The 22,783-nt window shown below is 40.3% G+C and overlaps 1 protein-coding gene across 4 annotated transcripts in view; it reads right to left on the bottom strand.

Moving 5' to 3' along the window:
* The window catches only part of enox2 (ecto-NOX disulfide-thiol exchanger 2), a 261,786-nt gene that overhangs the window by 121,965 nt on the left and 117,038 nt on the right, over nt 1-22,783 (bottom strand). The window lies entirely within an intron of this gene.

Here is a 22,783-nt window from a genome sequence, read left to right as displayed (position 1 = left end):
GTTTGAAAGCGGCGTCTATGACACAGCTTCAACATAGTGTACCATCAATGGAAAGTTGAAATATTATGAATTACTCACATATTAATTTTCACTATTTAAACAGACTGGAACCTAAAAGCATGACTCTCATCCGGTTAAGGATAATGGTCTATTTGTTAAGATTTAGAAGTTGTTTTTTTCCCATATAGGAAATAATGGAAATAGTAATACAGTGTTCCCTCGTTCTTCGCGGTTAATGGGGAGCAGAACCCCCCCGCGAAAGGTGAAAAACCGCGAAGCAGGATTTAATGATGAGGTTAGGAAACTCTTCCTCCACGTAACGACGAGCAGCATCGTTGTCAGCTGAGGAAGCCTCACCATACAGAGGCACGCTTCTGAGGGCGTATCTTTTTTGAAATTTTTTGAAACAGCCTTTGTTGGCTGAAAAGCCTCGCCCTCGAGGAGGCGAATCACTCCTGGCAGCGCTAGTCAGCACCTTCTTCAGCCTCTTCATTGTCGTCATCGGGCAAGATTTGGTCGTATAGAGCTTTGAGCTTTGTTCTGATGATATTAGTGTCCAAACTCACTGTCTTTTCCTTGCAGTCAGCAAACCACAATGCCAATGCAGCTTCCATTTTCACAATTCTCTTGTTACGCGGAGTTACCACACATTTTGCTTCCTTATTGAAGGTAATTGAAGCAGTTTTGCGGATGTTTGCTTCCTCTTTCTTTGTGTTTCTTTATGCACTGTAGATTCATTCACACCATAATGGCATGCCACAGATGCATAACCACTGCCCTCTTTGATCAAATCTAAAAGTTTCACTTTTTCGCTGATGGTCATCTTCTTCTTCTTCCTCTTGGGCGCCCCGGAGGAAACTTTCGCAGAGGCACAGCGCTTTGGCGGCATTGTAAGGGCTTGCATAACTAGTCCAAAAAATTATCGTTTAAACACAAAAAGTTATTGCGAACACAAAAAGCGTTGATGAGACTGGCGAGACACAACAAGGGAAGATGCCGGGTGAGGCTGCGATGATGCACAGCCATTCAGATCACGGGATGAATCCACTCGTGCTCTCATTGGTCGACGTCGCGCCGGGAACCAATCACGCGCCTTGTATGAATGCCCGTACAGTACAGGCATGTACAAAGCCTCTGAGTCAACTCATCTCTTTGTTTGGCATGCGGGCACACGTTTTCTCGCGCGCATCAACATGAAACAACGTGTCTTTCTTTCCGCAATATGGCTGTTTTTTAATGAATATTTTGGAAAAACCCACGAAGCACTGAAGCCCCAAAACGTGAAGCGCGAAGTGGCGAGGGAACACTGTACCGCAATTTCTCGTGTATAATGCGGTTTTTTTCCCAAAGAAATTGTCAAAAGTGCCCATTATATATAGGTATAAGGGAAAATGGAAAAAACTTTCACATTTCATAAATGTATGCCACCATCTAGTTTATGAAAAAGCTGTACACTTTCATTCCAATATGCTACTGCACCCTAGAGGTTATGAGAATGGTGTATACTTTCATTCCAATATGCCACCGCCACCAAGTGGTTATGAAAAAGGTGTAGCCTACAGTTTCATTCCAATATGACAGGGGTACGTATGACTGCATAGATGTACAGTTGTGCTCATAAATTCACATACCCTGTCAGAATTTGTGAAATATTGTTTTTTTTTAGCACAACTGTGTGTTTTCTCATTTACTAAATAAAAGTAGGGCTGTGAATTTTAAAATATGAGCAAGTAAATAAAAAATAAAGTATTATGTGTTCAAATAAAGTGCTTAGGTTCAGAATAATTCTTTGAAAAAAATAACAAAATACAGATAATACTTCATGTTTTGATCATATGGGTAGAAGCAAAATCATGCATTGTAAAAATGCATTTTACATAGGTAGAAAGGTTTTCCAGAAATTTTCAGGTCAACTTTGGGCGTGCATATTATACACGAGAAATTACGGTAATATGGGGCCAGCATGGTGAGCCAAGTGGTTAGCACATCTGCCTCACAATTCTGAGGTTCTGGTTTCAAATCTCAGTTCCAGCCTCCTTGTGTGGAGTTCGCATGTTGTTCCCGTGGATTTTCTTCGTGGACTCCGGCTCCAAAAACATACATCTTAGTTTCATTTTAGACTCATAGTTATGGGTGTAAATGTTATGGTTTTTTTGGTCTTTAGGTGCCCTGCGACTGGCTGGGGACCAGTTCAGGGGTGTATCCCACCTCTCTCCAAAGTCAGCTGGATTAGACTTCACCTCATATGTGACTGTAATAAGGGACAAAGGCTATTGAAAATGTAGTAATTTTTCCTGTTGGAATAAAAACTAACATGCTCCTGAGTTACACTGCCATCTTTTTTTTTTTTTAGTAACTTTTAACTTACCGTCATTTCTCATGTATAATGCGCATTTCCCCCCCCCCAAACAAATTGCCGAGGAACACCTGGACAAGACACGAGTGGATGGAGGGAGCTGATTGGTTGACACAAGGTTGAATCATCAAAGAAGAAAAAAAAACGCAAAAGCAATAGAATTTTCTTTTTTAATTAGTAAATGTCTTACAAGAGTAGGGCTTGGACTCGCCATCTAAATCGTGATTTGTCATTCTTGTTTAAGGTAACGAATAACTTCCGAATCAGAATTAAAGCATTATACTTTCGACTATTCCAAAAATAATAGTCCATCCATCCATCTATTTTGTGTACCGCTTATCCTCACTAGGGTCGCGGGCGTGCTGGAGCCTCGCCCAGCTATCTTCGGGCGAGAGGCAGGGTACATCCTGAACTGGGTCGCCAGGCAATCACAAGGCACATATAAACAAACAACCATTCGCACTCACATTCACACCTATGGGCAATTTAGAGTCTTCAATAAGTCTACCACGCAGTGTCCGGAGAAACCCACGCTGGCACGAGGAGGACATGCAAACTCTACAAAGGCGGGGCCGGGATTTTAACCCCGGTCCTCAGAACTGTGAGGCAGATGCGCTAACCCGTCGCCCAGCGTTCCGCCAGGTTTTGTTCCTAAAAAGTATATTAAATATTGTAGGCCACTGTGACATTATGCACAGCTTGAACATCAACACTGTTCCTAAATATGAGAAATGGGGAAAATTACTTTAAAATGTATTCAATTCAAGTGTAATGCACATTTCTAAGAGATTACATCAAAATGTGTTGTACTTGTAAGTTAAATACAACTGAACTCCACTTGACAAATATACTGTACTGGATGAAAAAAAAGGTTTTACCCACGATAACATTATGCACAATTTGGACTTTTAATTCATTGATTTAGCATACCACTTGAGCAGTGATTTCCAACCTTTATGGAGCAAAGGCACATATTTTACAATTGAAAAATCTCACGGCACAGCAACAAAACGTCACAAAAAGTGGATACATTAATTACTGTATGTACTTCCTGCCATCTAATGGAAGACCATTCATTTTTTCTGTCTGTCACTACGCCTCACTGGAATAAATAGATGAACAAAGATACATTATTTATTGTAAATATAATGTTTTGAGCAATTAAGTAAAAATTTCCCACGGCGCACCTGAAGAGCGCTCATGGCACACTAATGTGGTCGTTTTTTGTTCAAGCTCGGCAGGAAAAAGAATGCTTGCCTGCTGTGGAAATAAATCAATCAAAAGTTAACTCTTGAAACAAGTGTTTTCTTGGTATATTAATGCTGTTTGAAAAATGCCGACATTAGATAATCCTTCTCCGAGGCTTTTATCTTTTTCACATCTGTCATTGAACGCGCTTGGCCCTAGTGTCTATAATTTTGTTGTTTGTGTTCATACGTGCCCTTCGACGAAAGGAAATGTCAGCATTTAACTAAAAGCGTAGGGCTCGGGACGCGGTAAAGACAAACAAGCTATCAAAGCCCAACTCTTAACTTTGAAATTATTATACGGTAAACCTAAGACAAAAATACATCTTCAATTAAATCTTGAATAAGAGTTTCTTCTTTGGTAGTATGAACTTTGTGTCGTATATGCTGTATGAAAATAATCAGTCAGTAATTTAGTTGCACCGATATGTACACAATACTTACTTACAATACTAATACACTAAAATAAACACCTTCTTTTTAATTTAGCTACAAATTGCAATTTAGTGGTAATATTGTTTCATATTATTCATTGAATGAAAACAGAAACCCTTAATCAACCAAGCGTGATAAAATAGACAACCCAACTGGGACAGATCTGAAGTCAGGTATGTACCTTTACATACGTTTTTGTAATTGTCGTGGGTCAGATTTGAATTCATAGAGTGAGAAAAGCCTAATGTCTAACCTAAGCGATGTGCTAAACAAACAGATGGGAAATAGACCTCATTAGCAAACCAAAAGGGACAGAAACCGCTCTATCAATTAATTTAATGGTAAGTTAAATTCTCAGATGCGTTCAGCACAAATTAGGAGTTTGGACAAAATCCATTCATCCATCCATTTTCTAGGTCATTAATCCTCATTAAGGTGGCAGATGGGCGGGAGTCAATCCCGGCTGATTTTGGTCAAGAGGCAGGATTGGTCCCTGGATTGACCCTGGATTGGTCACCAGGCAATCACCGGGCTCATATAGACAAAAAACCATTTACACTCCCATTCTCACCTATGGACAATTTAAGAGTCTTCATTGAACCTAACATGCATGTTTTTGGAATGTGGGAGGAGCCTGCACGGTATCTGAAGAAGATATTGGGGGGAAAAAATCTCTCAGACTTTTAATTTTTAATTTTTTTTAATCCAACAAAAGGGGAAAAAAGATATTTGTGTGTGTGTGTTTCAGATTCAATTAAATGTTTCATATAACTGCCATATTAACATTGTGACATATTAACAACAAGAAGCGCTCACCAAGAGCTTTGATATGATATATGACTAAATTTTTCTTTAGATTTTTGACACTGTTACGGGTGAACTTTTACATTTGGCGCTTCCCATGTTGCAACTACCCTTATTTGAGAAGTTAAGAGACGATGGGATGAAACCTTTGACTTAGAAAAAGCTCTTATGGGGAATCTCAAGCAACGACACTGCATATGATAATGAAAAGAATGTAACATAATTGAAGAATGTATTTCCATTAAGTTTACTTTGTCATGTCTCGAAGGCGGAAGGAGGAAAATTGAATAATAGCTGGACTTTTTTTTTTTTTTTTTTAACTCCGCTAATCTCCACATTGTAGCAGTGCTTTCGTCAAGGTAAGAAAAGCAGGTAGGCACAACAACATCATCCCATTCCGCAGTGATCAAACACAACTTGAGGCAAAATGCACTTATTTAACGTTACAGCGTGCAGAGCTGCAATCCGTCTGAAGGCTTTGCCATGAGCCTCAGTGAGAGTCCACCGAGCGCCTTCTGGCACCATTCATTATTTAGCTCTCACATGTTTGTTGGCGCTGTAAGATGGGGTGAAGTGGCTATAAATCTTTGACCGCAGCGACAAAGCGAGAAGAAGGAGAAAAAAAAAAGGCAAACATTTACAACATTGTCGCTCATGATGTTTGGTTGCTGTATTTTGTCCAGTTGAAACACTTGAGGACAATGCGACAACGGGAAGCTTTTGTGTACTGTATTGCTGACAGAACGCAAACACGAGGTTTACGATAATGTATTGCTGCTACAAGTGGCCGGGGGTGTTTACTTACTCAACTGGAAAAGGACGAGACATTGATTGAAGTGAAACTGGAGGAGAAAATAACACAGTCAATATCAATACAGTATCAGTCATTTTTCGTAGCGGGTAAAGACTATATGCCTGTAAGTATTATTATATTGAGTTTCTACATTTGTTGCTGCACCATTTATGTTCTCATAGACATTCCCTGAAGCATTAGAACACCACCACACAGCTGCTATTGGTCTATGGTTTTCCCCATTTTGTTCTAACATTAAGCTAGCAGACTTTAAGGCAAGTTATATGGTTGTTTTTAATACACACCATGTAACTCTCTTTGTTTCATGCCTAGTTTGACAGTAAACTTCAACCGGGAGTGGCATTAAACAGCTTAAAGCCGTTGTTTTGGAGATGTTTTTTTTAGCACTATCTGCTAAATTGCAAAAAAATTGACCACAACGACGGCTCGTTTCTCAAAAAACCCATAAGCCGGGTCACTCGTATCTCAAGGCACCACTGTAGTGTAACACGTTTCAGTGGTGCAGCTGTTTTGGTTAGCAACCGTTTTCAAATGGGTTCAACAGAAAAAAAAACAATTATTGTCCGTGTGTAGCTGCAGCGAACTAATTATAGTTCCTACCTGTTTGTCTGTACATTTAGGTGCGGTACTGCTTGGGTTGCACCCCCAATAGCAGGGTGCCAAAAAGCAGTGTAGATCATTAACTTTGGGTGCATCTCTTATTTCTATATTTGGACCTTCTTAGGTCCTAGCTCCTCCCAGCAGAAATCCATCGAGAAGCCAGGATATTGACAAGGAATCATATATAAAGCACTTTATGCTTTATATATGAAATGGTATTAAGTTAAAGTCAAATATAATCAACACAGTTACGGTTTACAAGTTTACAGATGCAAAGACGATTGTGATGGGTCAATCCCAAGCCCGTCCTTTCTTGTGACCCCCCCCCTCTCAGCGCATTTTTGCAGTGACTCTTAAATTTGTATGTGTGTAGTGTTATGTTGCTTATGCATTAAACAGTGTAAAAGCAACAGGAATTTTTTTCCCTATATCTTGCCAAATACATTTCACAAAAAGTTAGCCTATTACTACACAATTCTTAAAAATATGTGGTTGGTTAGGTGTATAGTAAGCATGAGCCAGTATAATTAAGTCATTTTAGTATTAAATACAGCCCCAAATACAACAGACACTCAGCAAAATATGTATATTTAAACTACAATAATGGCGGAATGACGAAAACATAAGATTAACTACTGAATTTGAAGTTCTGCTCTGTTCACGATCAACTTCCACGATTCTTGCTCAAATCTGAACCAAAATTAATTGTCATATGTAATAAAAAATAATGTTGCGATATTGTATTTTGTTTATTACCAAACCCCTTCAAAAGTAGCTAAAGTATTATTATCGTCTTTTGATTTCAAAACTAGTTATACATCAATTTGTTGTGTATTTATAATAATATGATGAGGTGATTAAACATTTATATGGTTTGGCAGTCACACTGACCTTCAAAGGAAAACTGTAAATACAATATGGCCCGTGATAAAAATTAATTTGATACACCTGGTGTATTGGGTTGGGAGAATTTCAAATTGGTATGTGTTTACTTTGCTTTCCTAGTTGATAGGTATAACTAGTTGAGCACCTCTGCTGACTGCAGCCAAGCAGTGCACTCCATTGCTGTGTAAACAACAATCAGTCCCACACAATCGAACAAAGAAGTAATAATCCTAACGATTTGTCAATGGGTGGACAACACATTCAAATTACTCAAATGCTGTGGAGAGAGATTGAGTACAAGCATCGGCAAGTCCATCTGCAGTCTTTATCACTGCTAGTGCAGAAGTGGAGGCAAGTTAACTTTTCTGTCATGTCATGTCATGACACACACACACACACACACACACACACACACACGAGGGTCCCTATATGCAGTCTGCTATGCATTTCAAATCTCTCTCCCACTGTTTCATCACTAAGTCGGCACGCCGGCGGCCGCGTCTTCCAAGCTGCATATTTAATTTAAAGAGAGTTGAAATGCAAAACTTAAAGTGCGTTCATGATATCAGAATTGAGGGCCAGAATCAGCTTCCGGGTACAACCGCATTTGCATAATTGTATATGATTATAATAAATATCACTTTGTTGGCGTTGCAAATCATGTGATTGATGTGACACATTTGCAACCTCGCTTACAATCGCATGCTAATAAAGGATGATCAGCGCCATCCAAACCTCTTTTGTTTGGATTACCCCCCCCAACAAATAAAAAATAAATAAAATCAGAGGATGTGCAGTGATCTGTAAATGTCACATTTCAATGTCAATGGTGATTTACATATGCTTTTGTCATTCATATTTCTCATGTGGCCAATAATTACCATGTTATTATTTCTTTTAACCTGACCGGGATTAAGTGTGAGATGAAAGGTTCCAATGAAAATGTATATTTTTGTCACTTTCCAACAACAACAACAAAACTTATCTTCAAATGGTGTGATTTTTTTAATCAAACCACAAAGAAAAAAATCCATTCACCCATTTACTAAAGCACTTGTGGTTATTAGGGTTGCGGTAGAGCCCGATTTAGGGCAAGGGTACACGCTACGTAGACTACACACGGGAGTGCCAGCCAAGCATGGTGCCTTGATTTATGGGTGCCAAAGTTAAGAGTTTTTCAATTTACGAGCCGTCGGTTGGTAAATATTTTGGCTGCAAGCCAATATTTGAGTAAGTTTTAGATACGCCGTTGCCTGAGTGAAGTGAATAAACTAAGGAGCTGCTGTTGGCCACAACTGACGCCAAGAGGCCAACCCGACTCCAGCTCCTGATGTCACTCACTAGGCCACGCCCCTTAAGGTCACACATCCAACATGCAAATACTACTGTATGTACAGTAATTACGCTATAATGAAATGATATTGAATTGAAACGGGGGGGAGAAAAAACATTTCTTGCAATTTTAGTAAGCTGTCTTTTAATTTTCTGTACTTTGTTTTTAAATGGTTTTGATCATGTACAGCACATTGAGTTACCTTGCTTGTGAAATGCGCTCCATAAATACATTTGCCTAGCCTTAATAAATGAGTTAATTGAGTAACGAGGTTGGTCATAGAACAAACTAAACTTGTACGTCAAGGTACCATTGTTTAGACAATCAACAATTCAGGCTCAATTTCACACCTATGAAAAATTTAGATTTTTCAATGAACCTAGAATGCATGTTTGTGGAATTTGGGAAGACGGGAGCGCTTGCAAACTCCACACAGGATGCTGGAACTATATATGGTGGTGTGAAAAAGTGTTTGCCCCATTCCTGATTTCTTTTTTTTTTTTTTTGCATGCTTGTCACACTTCAATTTCTCGAGCCACACCAAGGCCTGCCATTGTCTCAATCTGTGACTGATACTGTTCTCAATCAAGAAATCACTTAAATAGAACCTGCGTCACAAAGTGAAGTAAAGATCCTCATAAGCTAGACATCATCCAAAGATCTAAAGAAATTCAGGAACAAATGAGAAACCATGAATTCTGATGTCTACCAAAATATTCTAAAGGAGAATGTCCGGCCATCTGTTCGTGACCTCAAGCTGAAACGAACTTGGGTTCTGCAGCAGGACAATGATCCAAAACACACCAGCAAGTTCACCTCTGAATGCCTGAAGAAAAAGAAGATGAAGACTTTGGAGTGGTCTAGTCAAAGTCCTGACCTGGATCCTAGTGAGATGCTGTGGCATGACCTTAAGAAGGCCGTTCATGCTCGAAAACCTTCCAATGTGGCTGAATTACAACAATTCTACAAAGTTGAGCGGGCCAAAATTCCTCCACAGCGCTCTAAGAGACTCACTGCAAGTTATCGCAAACGCTTGATTGTAGTTGTTGCTGCTTAGGGTGGACCAACCAGTTATTAGGTTATTAGGCAATCACTTTTTCACACAGGACCATGTAGGTTTGAATTTTTTTCTCCCACAATAATTTAAAAAATGCTCATTTAAAAACTGCATCATGTGTGTACTTGTGTTGTCTGACTAATATTGTATTTTGTTTGATGATGGGAAACATTTAAGTGTGACAAACATGAAATAAAATAAGGAATCAGGAACGGGCCTACACTTTTCACACCGTGTGTGTATGTGTGTGTGTGAGTGTGTAAATGATTATTTGGTATTAGATGCCCAGAGGTCTATTAAAACCAACATGCCATTTTAGATGGTGGATATGGGTTAATTGTGGCCCTTAATGCCAACAGAAAAGTAGCATTTGGCTAAACTCGCACGGTTTGTTTTTTCCCTCTAGATGTGAACTGTTAAACCCGGCAGAGCTGACCCAGGATCCCAGAGCCTGTGCATCACTGGCGCAACAACTGGTGTTGTTGCTGCAATGGCACATACAAAAATAAATAAAATGACAGATTATTATTATTATTATTTATTATTTTATTATTTTGTACATCTAAAATCTAAAAAGGGCTTTTTATAATGAGGGCTTCAGGAAAGGGGGATGGTCACATTGGTGTCTATGTTGATAAGATGCAATGGTGATGCTCTTTTTTTTGTGTACTGCAAAAACATTTAAGTCAAACAGACATCATAATTCACCCGACCTTGCAGACAGGCTAGCATTTGTGTCTCAATTCCTGCGTTTTCTGTTGTGATATATGGCTCAAAAGATTGGTTCTGTTTAGGGACAGGTACTGATGGGCTTATTTTGCCAAACTGGGATTGATTTTAAAACACGCAAAAATCAGAAACGAAATAGCGGCACTGTTGTACTTTGATGCCGATGTCATGGAAATGTCTCTATAATCAAGACAGTGCATAATATGCTGCTGGGACATTTACCCCAAAAGGTACTAAAATCAGAAGCTAAAAAGCCACTCAGTCATACTTTATTGTTATTGTCACGGACATAGACTTCGTAATTAAAGACAGTGATAAAGCCATTTGACTGAAAATGTGCAAAAATGAGACAACAAGTAGCGCCCAAGTCCTACTTTGACGTCACAGTTATGGAAATAAACTTCTTTATCATCAAGACAGACAGCAGCATGATATGCTTCTTGCTGCAAGAAGATGAAGAAATTTGACAGAACCTTTGCACAAATCTGCAGACAACATCTTAGGTTCCCCTGTCATGATTTGCTTATTTTTTTAAAAATCTGGATGTATTTAGTGACTCAACATGATTCTAGTAAATAGTAGTGAATAAACAACAGGGATTAATATGTATGCCCTTCAATTGGCTGGCGACCGGGTGTACCCTGCCTGCTGCCCGAAGATAGCTGGGATAGGCTCCAGCAGCCCGCAACCCTTGTGAGGATAGGCGCTGATGAAAATGGATGGATGGATTAATATGTATTTTTAATCTCTAAGCATCAATCTCTGCTGGGTATTTGCTAGTATGAGTCTCCATCCATTCGTCCATTTTCCATACCACTTATCCTTACCAGGGTCGAAGGCGTGCTGGAGCCTATCCCAGCTGACTCTGGGCGAGAGATGGGGTAACCCCAAACTGGTCACCAACTAATCACGGGGCACAAATAAACAAACAACCATTCACACTCATAGTCACACCTACGGGCAATTTAGAGTCTTCAATTAACCTACCATGCATGTTTTTAGGATGTGGGAGGCAAACGGAGTACCCAGAGAAAACCCATGCAGACACGGGGAGAACAAGCCAACTCCACATAGGAGAGGCCTGATTTGAACCCAGGTCCTCCTCAGGACTGTGAGGCAGATGTGCTAACCAGTCGGCCATCGTGCCCCCTAGTACAGGTATGTGTCTCAACTCTTTAAAACTCTCTCCCTCACCTGCCTTAAAACACAAATACAAGTGCGCGAGTGTGAAACTCTCAAACAAATACAAAAACACGAATGCTTGCGCATACACACACGCACGCACGCGTACACACGCGCACACACACACACGCACACACACACAAATCTCAAAGTATATCAATGGACTCTGACAGCTAAAGTCACCAACTACATTATTTACCTCCACGGAGGCTCACACCTGGGAGCAACTGCCAATCAGCTCCCAGTGTTTAGCTCGGCAGGGACACCAGGTGCCAAATTGTTCCCAGACATGCAAAGACCAAAGGCATGAAAAAGGTGACAAAAAAAAAACATTTTAGGAGGGGTCTGAGGGGATCCCCCGGGCTCCCGCAGAAAATGTTTTTGATTTTAACATAAATTAAGCAATCTGGAAGACTGAAGAGTACAATAAGGCAAAATAAACACATTTTCTTCACACAGAAAAACATTTATTTACACCGCTCAAGTACATGTTGATATAGAAATGTACGATTTTTTTTTGTTTTTGCCTCCAACTTGAGCCAGGCCCATCTCCACATCCACCTGATGCCTGCTTCAAGCTGTGCCACAAAAATAGCATCCACCTCTTTAAGCACTCTCATTCTGGAAAATAATTGACTAAAATTATTGTCTGTTTCACTTTATTTTTCACTATCACCAATTTCAAAGGCTAATCCCAAATGCATCATCCAGGAAAATATTAAGTACAGTATTTTTCCCTTTTTATTGGCCATTTCTGAATTTGAAGTTAGTTCATTCTGTTTTGTGACATGATCCCTGACATTGCTCCATCGCTTAATACATTTAACATTAAAATCCGTATGCCAATTAGATAATTGTAGGCGCGTTTCCTAATACAAGACGTACTAGCGGATCAGCTCTTGTCGCCGATGTTACGTGTGCTTTGCGGTTCCGCTGGGACCACAACAAGAGCCACGACCTGCAGCACGCGAAAATACAAAAGACCAGTGCAACACACGTGGCACTGGCTGATCTGATGAGCAGAAATGTTGCTTAAACATAAGAGTAGCAATAGAAGATGTCTGCTCCAGAGGTGGGTAGGTACTGTTACTTAACAATAATTTGACTCAAGTAAAAGTAAAAGTTGTCCTCCAAAAAATTACTTGAGTAAGAAAAGAAAAGTCCACAGTGAAATAATTATTCAAGTACTGTTTTTTTGTTTTTATTTAACCACAGCATCAACATCAATAAAATAAAAATAACAAAATAAAATGTTGTGCAAATTCTGATATTGTCGTGTTTGTGTGTGTGTATGCACAGACAAAACTACAACAAATCATCCACAATTTACTGCACGGTGTTTTCTCAAGTTATAAGTGGCCTGAAATATTCACGTTTGGGGAGACAGTGCCAGAAAAATACTACAATGCATGAAAGCTGTTGTTTTTGTTCATTTAAATGTAAACACAAGTAGTGTGCTGTTGCCTTCATGGTAACAGTGACCTTCCTAACATGGTGGCCGCGTAGGCACAATGATCAGTCGGGTTGAAACTGATAAACTTTATTGTTTTTAGCAAATAATCATTAACTTAGAATTTTATGGCTGCAACACATTCCAAAAAAAGCTGCGACAGGGTCATGTTTACCACTGTGTTACATCACTTTTCTTTTAACAACATTCAATAACCGTTTAGGAACTGATGACACTAATTGTTGAAGCTTTGTCGGTGGAATTCTTTCCCATTCTTGCTTGATGTACAGCTTCAGCTGTTCAACAGTCCGGGGTCTCCGTTGTCGTATTTTACGCTTCATAATGCGCACACATTTTCAATGGGAGACATGTCTGGACTGCAGGCAGGCCAGTCTAGCACCCGCACTCTTTTACTATGAAGCTACGCTGTTTGGCATTGTCTTGCTGAAATAAGCAGGGGCGTCCATGAAAAAGACGTTGCTTGGATGGCAGCATATGTTTCTCCAAAACCTCTATGTACCTTTCAGCATGAATGGTGCCTTCACAGATGTGTAAGTTACCCATGCCATTGGCACTAACACAGCCCCATACCATCACAGATGCTGGCTTTCGAACTTTACGTCCATAACAGCCCGGATGGTTCTTCTCCTATATGGCCCGGAGGACACGCCGTCCACAATTTCCAAAAACAATTTGAAATGTGGACTCGTTGGACCACCTTGCCTTTTCCACATTGCATCAGTCCATCTTAGATGAACTCGGGCCCAGATAAGCCGGCGGCGTTTCTGGGTGTTGTTGATAAATGGTTTTGCTTTGCATAGTGGAGTTTCAAGTTGCACTTACGGATGTAGCGCCGAACTGTATTTACTGACATTGGTTTTCTGAAGTGTTCCTGAGCCCATGTGGTGATATCCTTTACACCGGGGGTGCCCAAACGTTTTTTCCCCAAGATCTACTTTTCAAGCAGCCAACCTCCCGTGATCTACCTTTTTTTGGGGGGTGGGGGCCACGATCATGTCTCCGGTTTGAGAGCACAGAGTCCTACCAGTGAGCTAAAATTCTGACACAGCTCAGCACCAATGTATGTTGATGTACCTTGAATCACCGCATGAGCCAATCTTGCACAACACAACATAATTAACAATGTAATTTTTTTTGTCATTACCTGAGTTTACTCCGATGACTTGCACTGAAGTGACTCAGCAAGGGATGCATAGTCAGTGTCGTATTTTCCATGCACAGTCCTAAAATGCTGCTCCACATTTCCGTTCTTTGGTAAAGCGATGGCAGATGAGGCATACGCATTTCGAAAATGTCAAAAATGCTCCTCGTCCCATTCCGTATGAAAGTGGTAAGTTTTTGTCTTCTTACTTGGTCCAGCTCTCCCACTCATTTTTATAAAAATTGGAGGTAACTCACTGACTGTTGTTAGTTTCTACACACTTGGGGCCGTTGTTTGCGCATCTGCAGTTACTTTTTAGCAGCGTTGTTTGCGCGTGTGTGTGTGTGACCTAAGTGTCAGAAAAATTCAGATATCATTGAATATATATGTATATCAATCAAGCAACGGGATGGCTGATGTCTTTTTTTTTTTTTTTTACGTCACGCGATCTTCCAATACTACCTTAGCGGTCGACTGGTCGATCGCGATCGACGCATTGAGCACCCCAGCTTTACACAATGATGTCGGTTTTTGATGCAGTGCCGCCTGAGGAATCGAAGATCACGGGCATTCAATGATGTTTTTCAGCCTTGCCGCTTACATGCAGTGATTTCTCCAGATTCTCTGAACCTTTTGATGATATTATGGACCGTAGATGATGAAATACCTAAATTCCTTGCAATTGTACATTGAGGAACATTGTCCTTAAACTGTTGGACTATTTTCTCACGCACTTGTTCACAAAGAGGTGAACCTCGCCCCATCTTTGCTTGTGAATGACGGAGCAATTAAGGGAATCTACTTTTATACCCAATCATGGCACCCACCTGTTCCCAATTAGTCTGTTCACCTGTGGGATGCATTTACAGATTATTATTCACTCCCAGAAAACCTTCAAAAAGCATTTCAAAAGCGCGTACACACAAGTGTGTGTGTGTGGCCAGTCAGAGGGAGGGTCCCCGGCCGGTCCCCGCCCTTCACGATCTCTGGCTATGTTCACACTGCAGGGCATGATGCTCAATTCAAATTTTTTTGTTAAAGCCAATCTTTTTATGTAGTCATTCACATTACAAAAACATATGGTTTTTGCTGAGGACGGAATGGCTCCGTGACGTCAGACGCATGCGCACAAAACAGGATGTTACGATGCACATGCACACAGCCACAAGATGCCGTGTTGACGGAAGTAAATGTGCATCGGTTTCGTCATGATGAATTTGTGGTAATTTTAATGATCTTGTATTTATCAGTTCTAAAGCATCTTGTTTTTGCCACTAACTGTTTTCCGCTCCTTTGTCTGCCGTTTGCTTTTGTCGCATGACTGTTTTCTCTAACAATGATGATGTTTGTCGCCTTTTGATGACGTAGAGGCCGGATGCGTGCCCCATTAGCATCCATATTGCACTCGCGTCGCATCCATATCTAATTTATATCCACATATGAAAGAGGCCTGGGTCAGATATGAAAGAAAATTGGAATTGTACTGTTCACATTGACATGAATCTGATACATCACATTGGGCAAAACAATAAATAAATGAATTTTAAAAAAGTAAAAATAAATTGGAATTGAACTGCGGTGTGAACATAGCCTTTGATTGGTTTAGAGACCAAGATGGGTTTCATGTGTTTGCTTTCAAGTTGTGGCGCACCCCCCTTAAATGGCTGGACGCGCAACCTCTTTTTTTTTTTTCGCCACACCATTTGCACCATGTGCAACCAAATTAGTCGCACCCTGCGTCGTCTAAATAAATAAATGAATAAATAAATGAATTAATAAATTCATACGCCGAATTTCTAGCACCACACCTAAGTACTTTAAGCCACAACTCTGAGTCCTAAGATGCCGATTGATCCTACTATGTGTCCCTGTTTATTTTTGTGTATCTCAGCTCTCAAACGAGATCCCTGAATAAGTGTCACAATTTTATTCAATTAATATTGTAATTAATTATTGTTAGTTTCTTAGTAGTTCTATGAGTGAACATGATGATGATTATCAAGACTTCACTGATGTTTTCCCTCTTCCGACCTCTGCATTGCAAGCATGACTTCTTAATGAACATAAACAGAGCACTAACAAACTCACTGATCCATATTTCGTTGAATCGAGCAGTCTACTGTGTGTCTCGAATTCAGCCATGGTTAACCACCTGCAGCTAGTGAAAATGAGCATCTCTGGCTGTGTAGTAAGAGTGATCAAATAAGAAGAGGAGGGTCTTCACAGTGTAGCTGCTGGCGCCCAGGTTGCTGTTTATTTTGTGTAGTTTCAGACATGAAGAGTGCACATTCAGTTAAAAAAAAAATCCAGTTCAGGGTGTAACCGGCCTCCTGCCCGATGATAGCTGGGATAGGCTCCAGCATGCCCGTGACCCTAGTGAGGATAAGCGGCTCAGAAAATGGATGGATGGATGGTCACGCGGCACGCTCAGTTACCGCCGTACTTGCTTTGTTTCATATTTACAGCCTACAACTGTTTCATACAAATATTTACTATAAATATAATTTCACAACTGTGTTAGCATAGGAAGGATAACAACCATCACAATTCACACAGGCTAAATTTACATAGAAGAAGATGGTCAATCTGGCGGAGAATCCTATCACGCCAGAAGGAATGCGAACCAAAAAAGGAAGTAAGAACCTACAAATAATGTAAACCCTTGAAACAGTTAACATTTACAATAAAAATAACACCAATAACTTTAATATATAGTAAACGGGCACAAATATCAGGCCTAAATTTCAGTACAAATTGTATTTTGATGCCTCCAACTCCAAAAAGAAAGGTTGACAAATGTTTGAAGTAAAAGCGGCACAGGCATCTCAGGCCTAATTTCAGGTCACACTGAACAGGAGAAATTAAACCTAACTAGCAAGTAAATCAAAACAGGTAGATACATTTCAAGAAAAACATGATTTTGTTTACCTTCGAGTAACGTCTCAGCAGCTGCAGTCACACATTCCTTTATGACTGAAACGTTCCTAAATGTTCGTTTGCGTTACCCCTAAATTAGTGATGCACCGAAAATTTGGCCACCAAAAATGGCCCAAAAGTGCATTTTCCATATTTGGCCAAAATACTTTTTTCACCAAAATAAAATGGCCAAAACAGGATGTTGTGATGACATGATACCCACCAGTGGAGGCGAAAGTTTGCTTTGCAAATGCATCTTGAGTCACTAATCATCGCCTCCACGGCAGTGAACAAGCTACAAATCGTTATCATGAAGGGAGAACAAGGAGTAATTAACAGGAGAAAGAAAGACAGCAAAGTTATGCTCATTGCTAAGCTATCGTCACACGCCGTCTGGAACCGGAAATTAAATAGTATGTAAATTTTACTAATAATTGGCATATTAATTTCTTTCTGTTTCCTCATTTTCGGTTTTGATCAAGAATTTTCATTTCGGTGCATCACTAGCCAAAATCTACGCTGTCCGGAGCGAACATTCATTTGCTCCTTGTTCGGTACTCAGTTTGGAAGTGCTGTTTAATGTTCCCTCTTTCTGTCAAAGCCACGGTCTCGCAACAAATTAAACATAAGTTTTGAGCTGGCTTCCAGAAGAATAGAAAAGTACTGGTTCATTCATTCATTTTTAAAAACTCTGTTTTCTGAGTCAACTTTCCAAACTTTGCAACAAGCCATGCCATGTCTTCAATCCCGCAAATCTCTTCTGGTAAACAAACGGTTTCATAGACTTCTTATGGTCATGTGATCACAACAAGGGCTATGGTAGTACTTAATATAGTTGCATACACATTGTGACAGCGGCCTATGTGAGAAATAAACGGCCACGTGATGATGCACAAATTGCACATACATTATTTAATCGTAATTGACCGTGGATCCGCATGAGACCTTAACTTGGTCCGGACCCCTTTGAGGATAACCACACAATAAGAGCAGTCAGAATTTTGTCCTCGTTATGTGTGGGGTTTCACGTTTATAAATTGTGTTAAGATATTGAAAACAGTATGTGTCTATGATGTTTAATACTGCAAAAGTACTGAGAGTATTTTCTGCTTGCTTCTTCTTTTCTTACCACCATACTGCTTTCTGGGAAAAAAAAGGTGTTTTATCCTTTGGTGCTGGCTGAAAAGAGGTCTAGTGGCATGCGCTGACGTCACATATTATGATTCTTTTTTGCTTGAATATTGAATTTTATGAGCGGCACGGTGGGCGACAGGTTAGAGCGTCAGCCTCACAGTTCTGAGGACCCGGGTTCAATCCCTGGCCCCGCCTGTGTGGAGTTTGCATGTTCTCCCCGTGCCTGTGTGGGTTTTCTCCGGGCACTCCGGTTTCCTCCCACATCCCAAAAACATGCATGAATTGGAGACTCTAAATTGCCCATAAGTGTGAATGTGAGTGCGAATGGTTGTTTGTTTGTGTGTGCCCTGCGATTGGCTGGCAACCAGTTCAGGGTGTACCCCGCCTCCTGCCCGATGACAGCTGGGATTGGCTCCAGCACGCCCACGACCCTAGTGAGGAGAAGCGGCTAAGAAAATGGATGGATGGATGGATGAATTTTATGACCTTAAATCAAGGTGTTCAACTTCGGATGTCAAAGCGTAAACTGTCGGCAGTCACATGATGCAAGTACATCTGTGTTTTTGTTTTCTTGGCTGGCTAGCTGATATGTTGTAAATAATCTATCAATGGGGAAACATTAAGTCTGAAATGAGTCAAATTCCTCGAGGGCTTCATCATACAAGTCGTTTATTTTGTTGCTCTCTTAAATTTACCCCTAATTTAATGAAGTGAAATTGCAGCTGAGCAATGTTGTTTCAAAAAGTGTGTTGTTAAGGACATTTGCCTGTATACACAAACATGCCGAGCACACACGCACGCACACACAGGCACGCACGGATGCACACGCACACACACACACACAACGGATTATGAAGTGAGAAAATCAAGAGTAATGAGAAAAATCTATCCATTAGTGGTCCCTCAACGAGACTAAATCAGCAAGGATGTTAATGAGCTCCATCAGCAGCTGTGGCCACCGAGCTTGAGCGTGTGAAGCCAATGAGAAGGCTGTATCCTCAATGGGCCGATGTGATTGGTTAGCCTTTTTACGTTCAGAGGTTTTCCACAGCGTTAAAGAGTAACACCATTTAAAAAGACAAATACTGACCTTATACTCCAGAGGGTGAAAATATGCTTGCATAAAACCTTCTTGGGATATATTATCTCCCATGAGACAAATCCCGTTACGTAAGAAATGACGTGTCACTCTTCATCACTGTTTACAGCGGACAGTAAACAGTGACTATAGGGAGGCTATGACACGAACATGATGCGACAGGATGAGATATGAAATACTGAGGGATTCTTTTCAATATACCTAAAAGCTATTTGGCCAGCATGCATTATTTAAGAGGAGGAGAAAAGTTGTCCAAATCACTTAGGCTGGATTTACATTGCATGTTTCTTTGCTCTCAAGTAGAACAAGTGGGGAATGCGTCATATGGCAAGGAAAACGCACAAAAAAACCTGCATGAAATCATACATCTACAGATTGGAATCAGGCCTCTTTCAAATGTGGATAAAAATCCAATACGCATCTGCTAATGAGAGTACAACGTAAACGCACAGATGGGATAAACCCCATCAATGCCAACAAGACGGCATCGTAATACACTGATTGTTGATACATCCACATCTGCCCAAACACGACAAATTAACACGCAAAATAAACACCTGCTGTAAATCTAAACCAGAGTGAAAGCATGAACAATTAAATATCATGTAAAATATGCTACACGTGTCCATGTGATTGGCTGGCAACCACTCCAGGGTGTACCCCACCCCTTGCTAAAAGTCAGCTGGGATAAGCTCCTGCCCATCCGCGGCTCTAATGAGGACAAGCGCTACAGCAAATAGAGCTCTGTCCATCCTTTAATAAGCAAAATAATTGTTGAATCATGCCGAAGTTCTCTTCATTTAAATCCATGGCTAGGAAGAGTTAAAATCAACCCAGACCAATTAAATGCTTTCTATGTTTCAAGACTGAGTGAATTGAGATTTATGAGATGTATTTACGAGAGTTCCAAATATATTCAACATGTTTGAAGATACTGTAGTTGCTAAAAAGACTTTAAAGACTGAGAACAATCTAGTAATGAATTGTGGATTTTGCTTTCAGCTGTTTTTCACCATTTCAGTTTTCCTGATTTTTTAAAAAAATTCTTGGGGGAGGGAGGGGCGGCGAGGCTACATCGAACAGACATTTTAATCGGAATTGGCACTTGGACCTGCAGTGTAAAACCAGCCTTAGTGTCATATTATTTAAAGCAGGGTTGTCAACCATACGGCCCATGGGGGATCCAATCCGGCCCACGGGCAGTATTCTGCCCATCAGGCAAGTTTTAGTTCATTTATATATATAGACTATTATTTAGAAACTGATTAATGTAGATATCAAGTTTATCTCGAAAACCCTCGCAGCGAGACCTGAAAAGGTACTTCCGTCGATAATCCACTATGACCAGACAGGCATCATTAAAGGTAGAAGTTCCACAAATAATGTCAGACGTCTGTTGAATTTAATAAGCATGTCACAGCCTAAAAATCTAAACGCAATCATCATGGCACTTGACACAGAGAAAGCTTTCTATAAAGTTAACTGGGCTTTCCTGTTTGCAGGACTTCGCAAATTTGGCTTTGGAGATTCATTTATGCATTGGATAGTAACACTATACAATTCGCCGAAAGCGACAGTCACCACAGATAGGATCACTTCACAAAGTTTTACATTACAAAGAGGGACCAGACAAGGATGTCCACTCTCACCAATGCTATTTGCAATATTTATCAAACCTCTTGCTGCCGCTATAAGTCAGAATGCTAATATTAAAGGTATCAGCTCATGAGTGTCAGAACACAAAATCCATACATATGCTGATGATATTCTTCTTTATTTACAGGAACCTAAGTATTCTCTTCAGGCAGGTTTCAATCTCATTTTCACAAATATCAGACTACTCTATTAACTGGACATATCAACAATACTCCCAATAACAGCAAACTCATGGACTCCTGCAGATCAAATCCCAGAGTACCCTATTCCTATAGGAAAAATTAAGTATTTAGGCATCAATATTTCGTCAAAACTCACAGAGCTAACCAATCTAAATTACACACCACTTCTGGAAAAAATATCAGCTGATTTAAGACGCGCGGCACGGTGGGCGACTGGTTAGAGCGTCTGCCTCACAGTTCTGAGGACCAGGGTTCGATCCCCGGCCCCACCTGTGTGGAGTTTGCATGTTCTCCGCGTGCCTGCGTGGGTTTTCTCCGGGCACTCTGGTTTCCTCCCACATCCCAAAAATATGCTTGGTAGGTTAATTGACAACTCTAAATTGCCCCTAGTTGTGAATGTGAGCGTGAATGGTTGTTTGTTTGTATGTGCCCTGTGATTGGCTGGCAACCAGTTTTGTGTGTACCCCGCCTCCTGCCCGATGATAGCTGGGATAGGCTCCAGCACGCCCGTGACCCAAGTGAGGAAAAGTGGCTCAGAAAATGGATGGATTTAAGACACTGGAATAACTTGCCTATATCATTACTGGGAAGAATAGCTACAATAAAAATACCTTACCTCAAATAAATTATTGATTTTCAATTATTCCATTTAAGGCCACATTTAAATAGTTCAAACCTTAGTTTCTGCTGTAATACATTTTTATTCGAAAAATAGAATCAGTCTATCCACTCTTCAGAAAAGTAAATAGGAGGGAGGCCTAAATACTCCCAACTTTAAACACTATTATTTAGCAAACCATTTACGAGACCTCATGGTTGCACTACAATGAGGAGTGTCATTCTTAGCTAGAATTGGAACAAATAGACTGCAACAATATCAAACTCCCAAAACTCCCATTTATTTTTACTAGTCTTAAACGCTAAAGGCTTCAAGAATCCAATAGTCGCATCCACCTTAACGGCTTGGTGGCAAAATTTTGAATCTACAGGATCTCAAATAGCTCCCAGTATGCGCTCCCCAATCTGGCATAATCCAGATCTCAAAAGGAATAATATAGACCTTAATTTTAGTCCATGGGAACAACATAATTAACCACCTACAACAACTATTTAACAATAATGTTTTTAGCACACGTGATGAACTGTTCCAAGAATTCCAAATAACAGGCGGAAACCTTCAATTCAATAGATTAAAAGCATAAAAAATAAAGAATACCAACACTCCAGAGCACCCTCTGCTGGAGTTTGTCAAGCAAATAGTGAAGCTTCTCCCGGATAGTACAACCCCAATTGCAATGAAGTTGTGGCGTCGTGTTAAACATAAATAAAAACAGAATACAATGATTTGCAAATCATGTTCAACCTATATTTAATTAAATACACTACAAAGACAAAATATTTAATGTTCAAACAGATAAATGCTGTTTTTAGCAAATAATCATGAACCTTGAATTCTATGGCTGCAACACATTCCAAAAAAGCTAGGATAGGGTCATGCTTACCACTGTCACATCACCTTTGCGTTTAACTACATTCAATAAACGTTTGGGAACTGAGGACACTAATTGTTAAAGCTTCGAAGGTGGAATTCTTTCCCATTCTTGCTTGAAGTACAGCTTCGTAGTATTTTACGTTTCATAATGCGCCACACATTTTCAATGGGAGACAGGTCTGGACTGCAGGCAGGCCAGTCTAGTACCCGCACTCTTTTACTTCGACGCCACGCTGTTGTAACACGTGCA

Source organism: Phycodurus eques, chromosome 9 (assembly GCF_024500275.1).
Source record: "Phycodurus eques isolate BA_2022a chromosome 9, UOR_Pequ_1.1, whole genome shotgun sequence".
In the NCBI taxonomy this organism is placed as follows: domain Eukaryota; kingdom Metazoa; phylum Chordata; class Actinopteri; order Syngnathiformes; family Syngnathidae; genus Phycodurus; species Phycodurus eques.
This window is presented reverse-complemented; position numbering and strand designations above follow the sequence as displayed.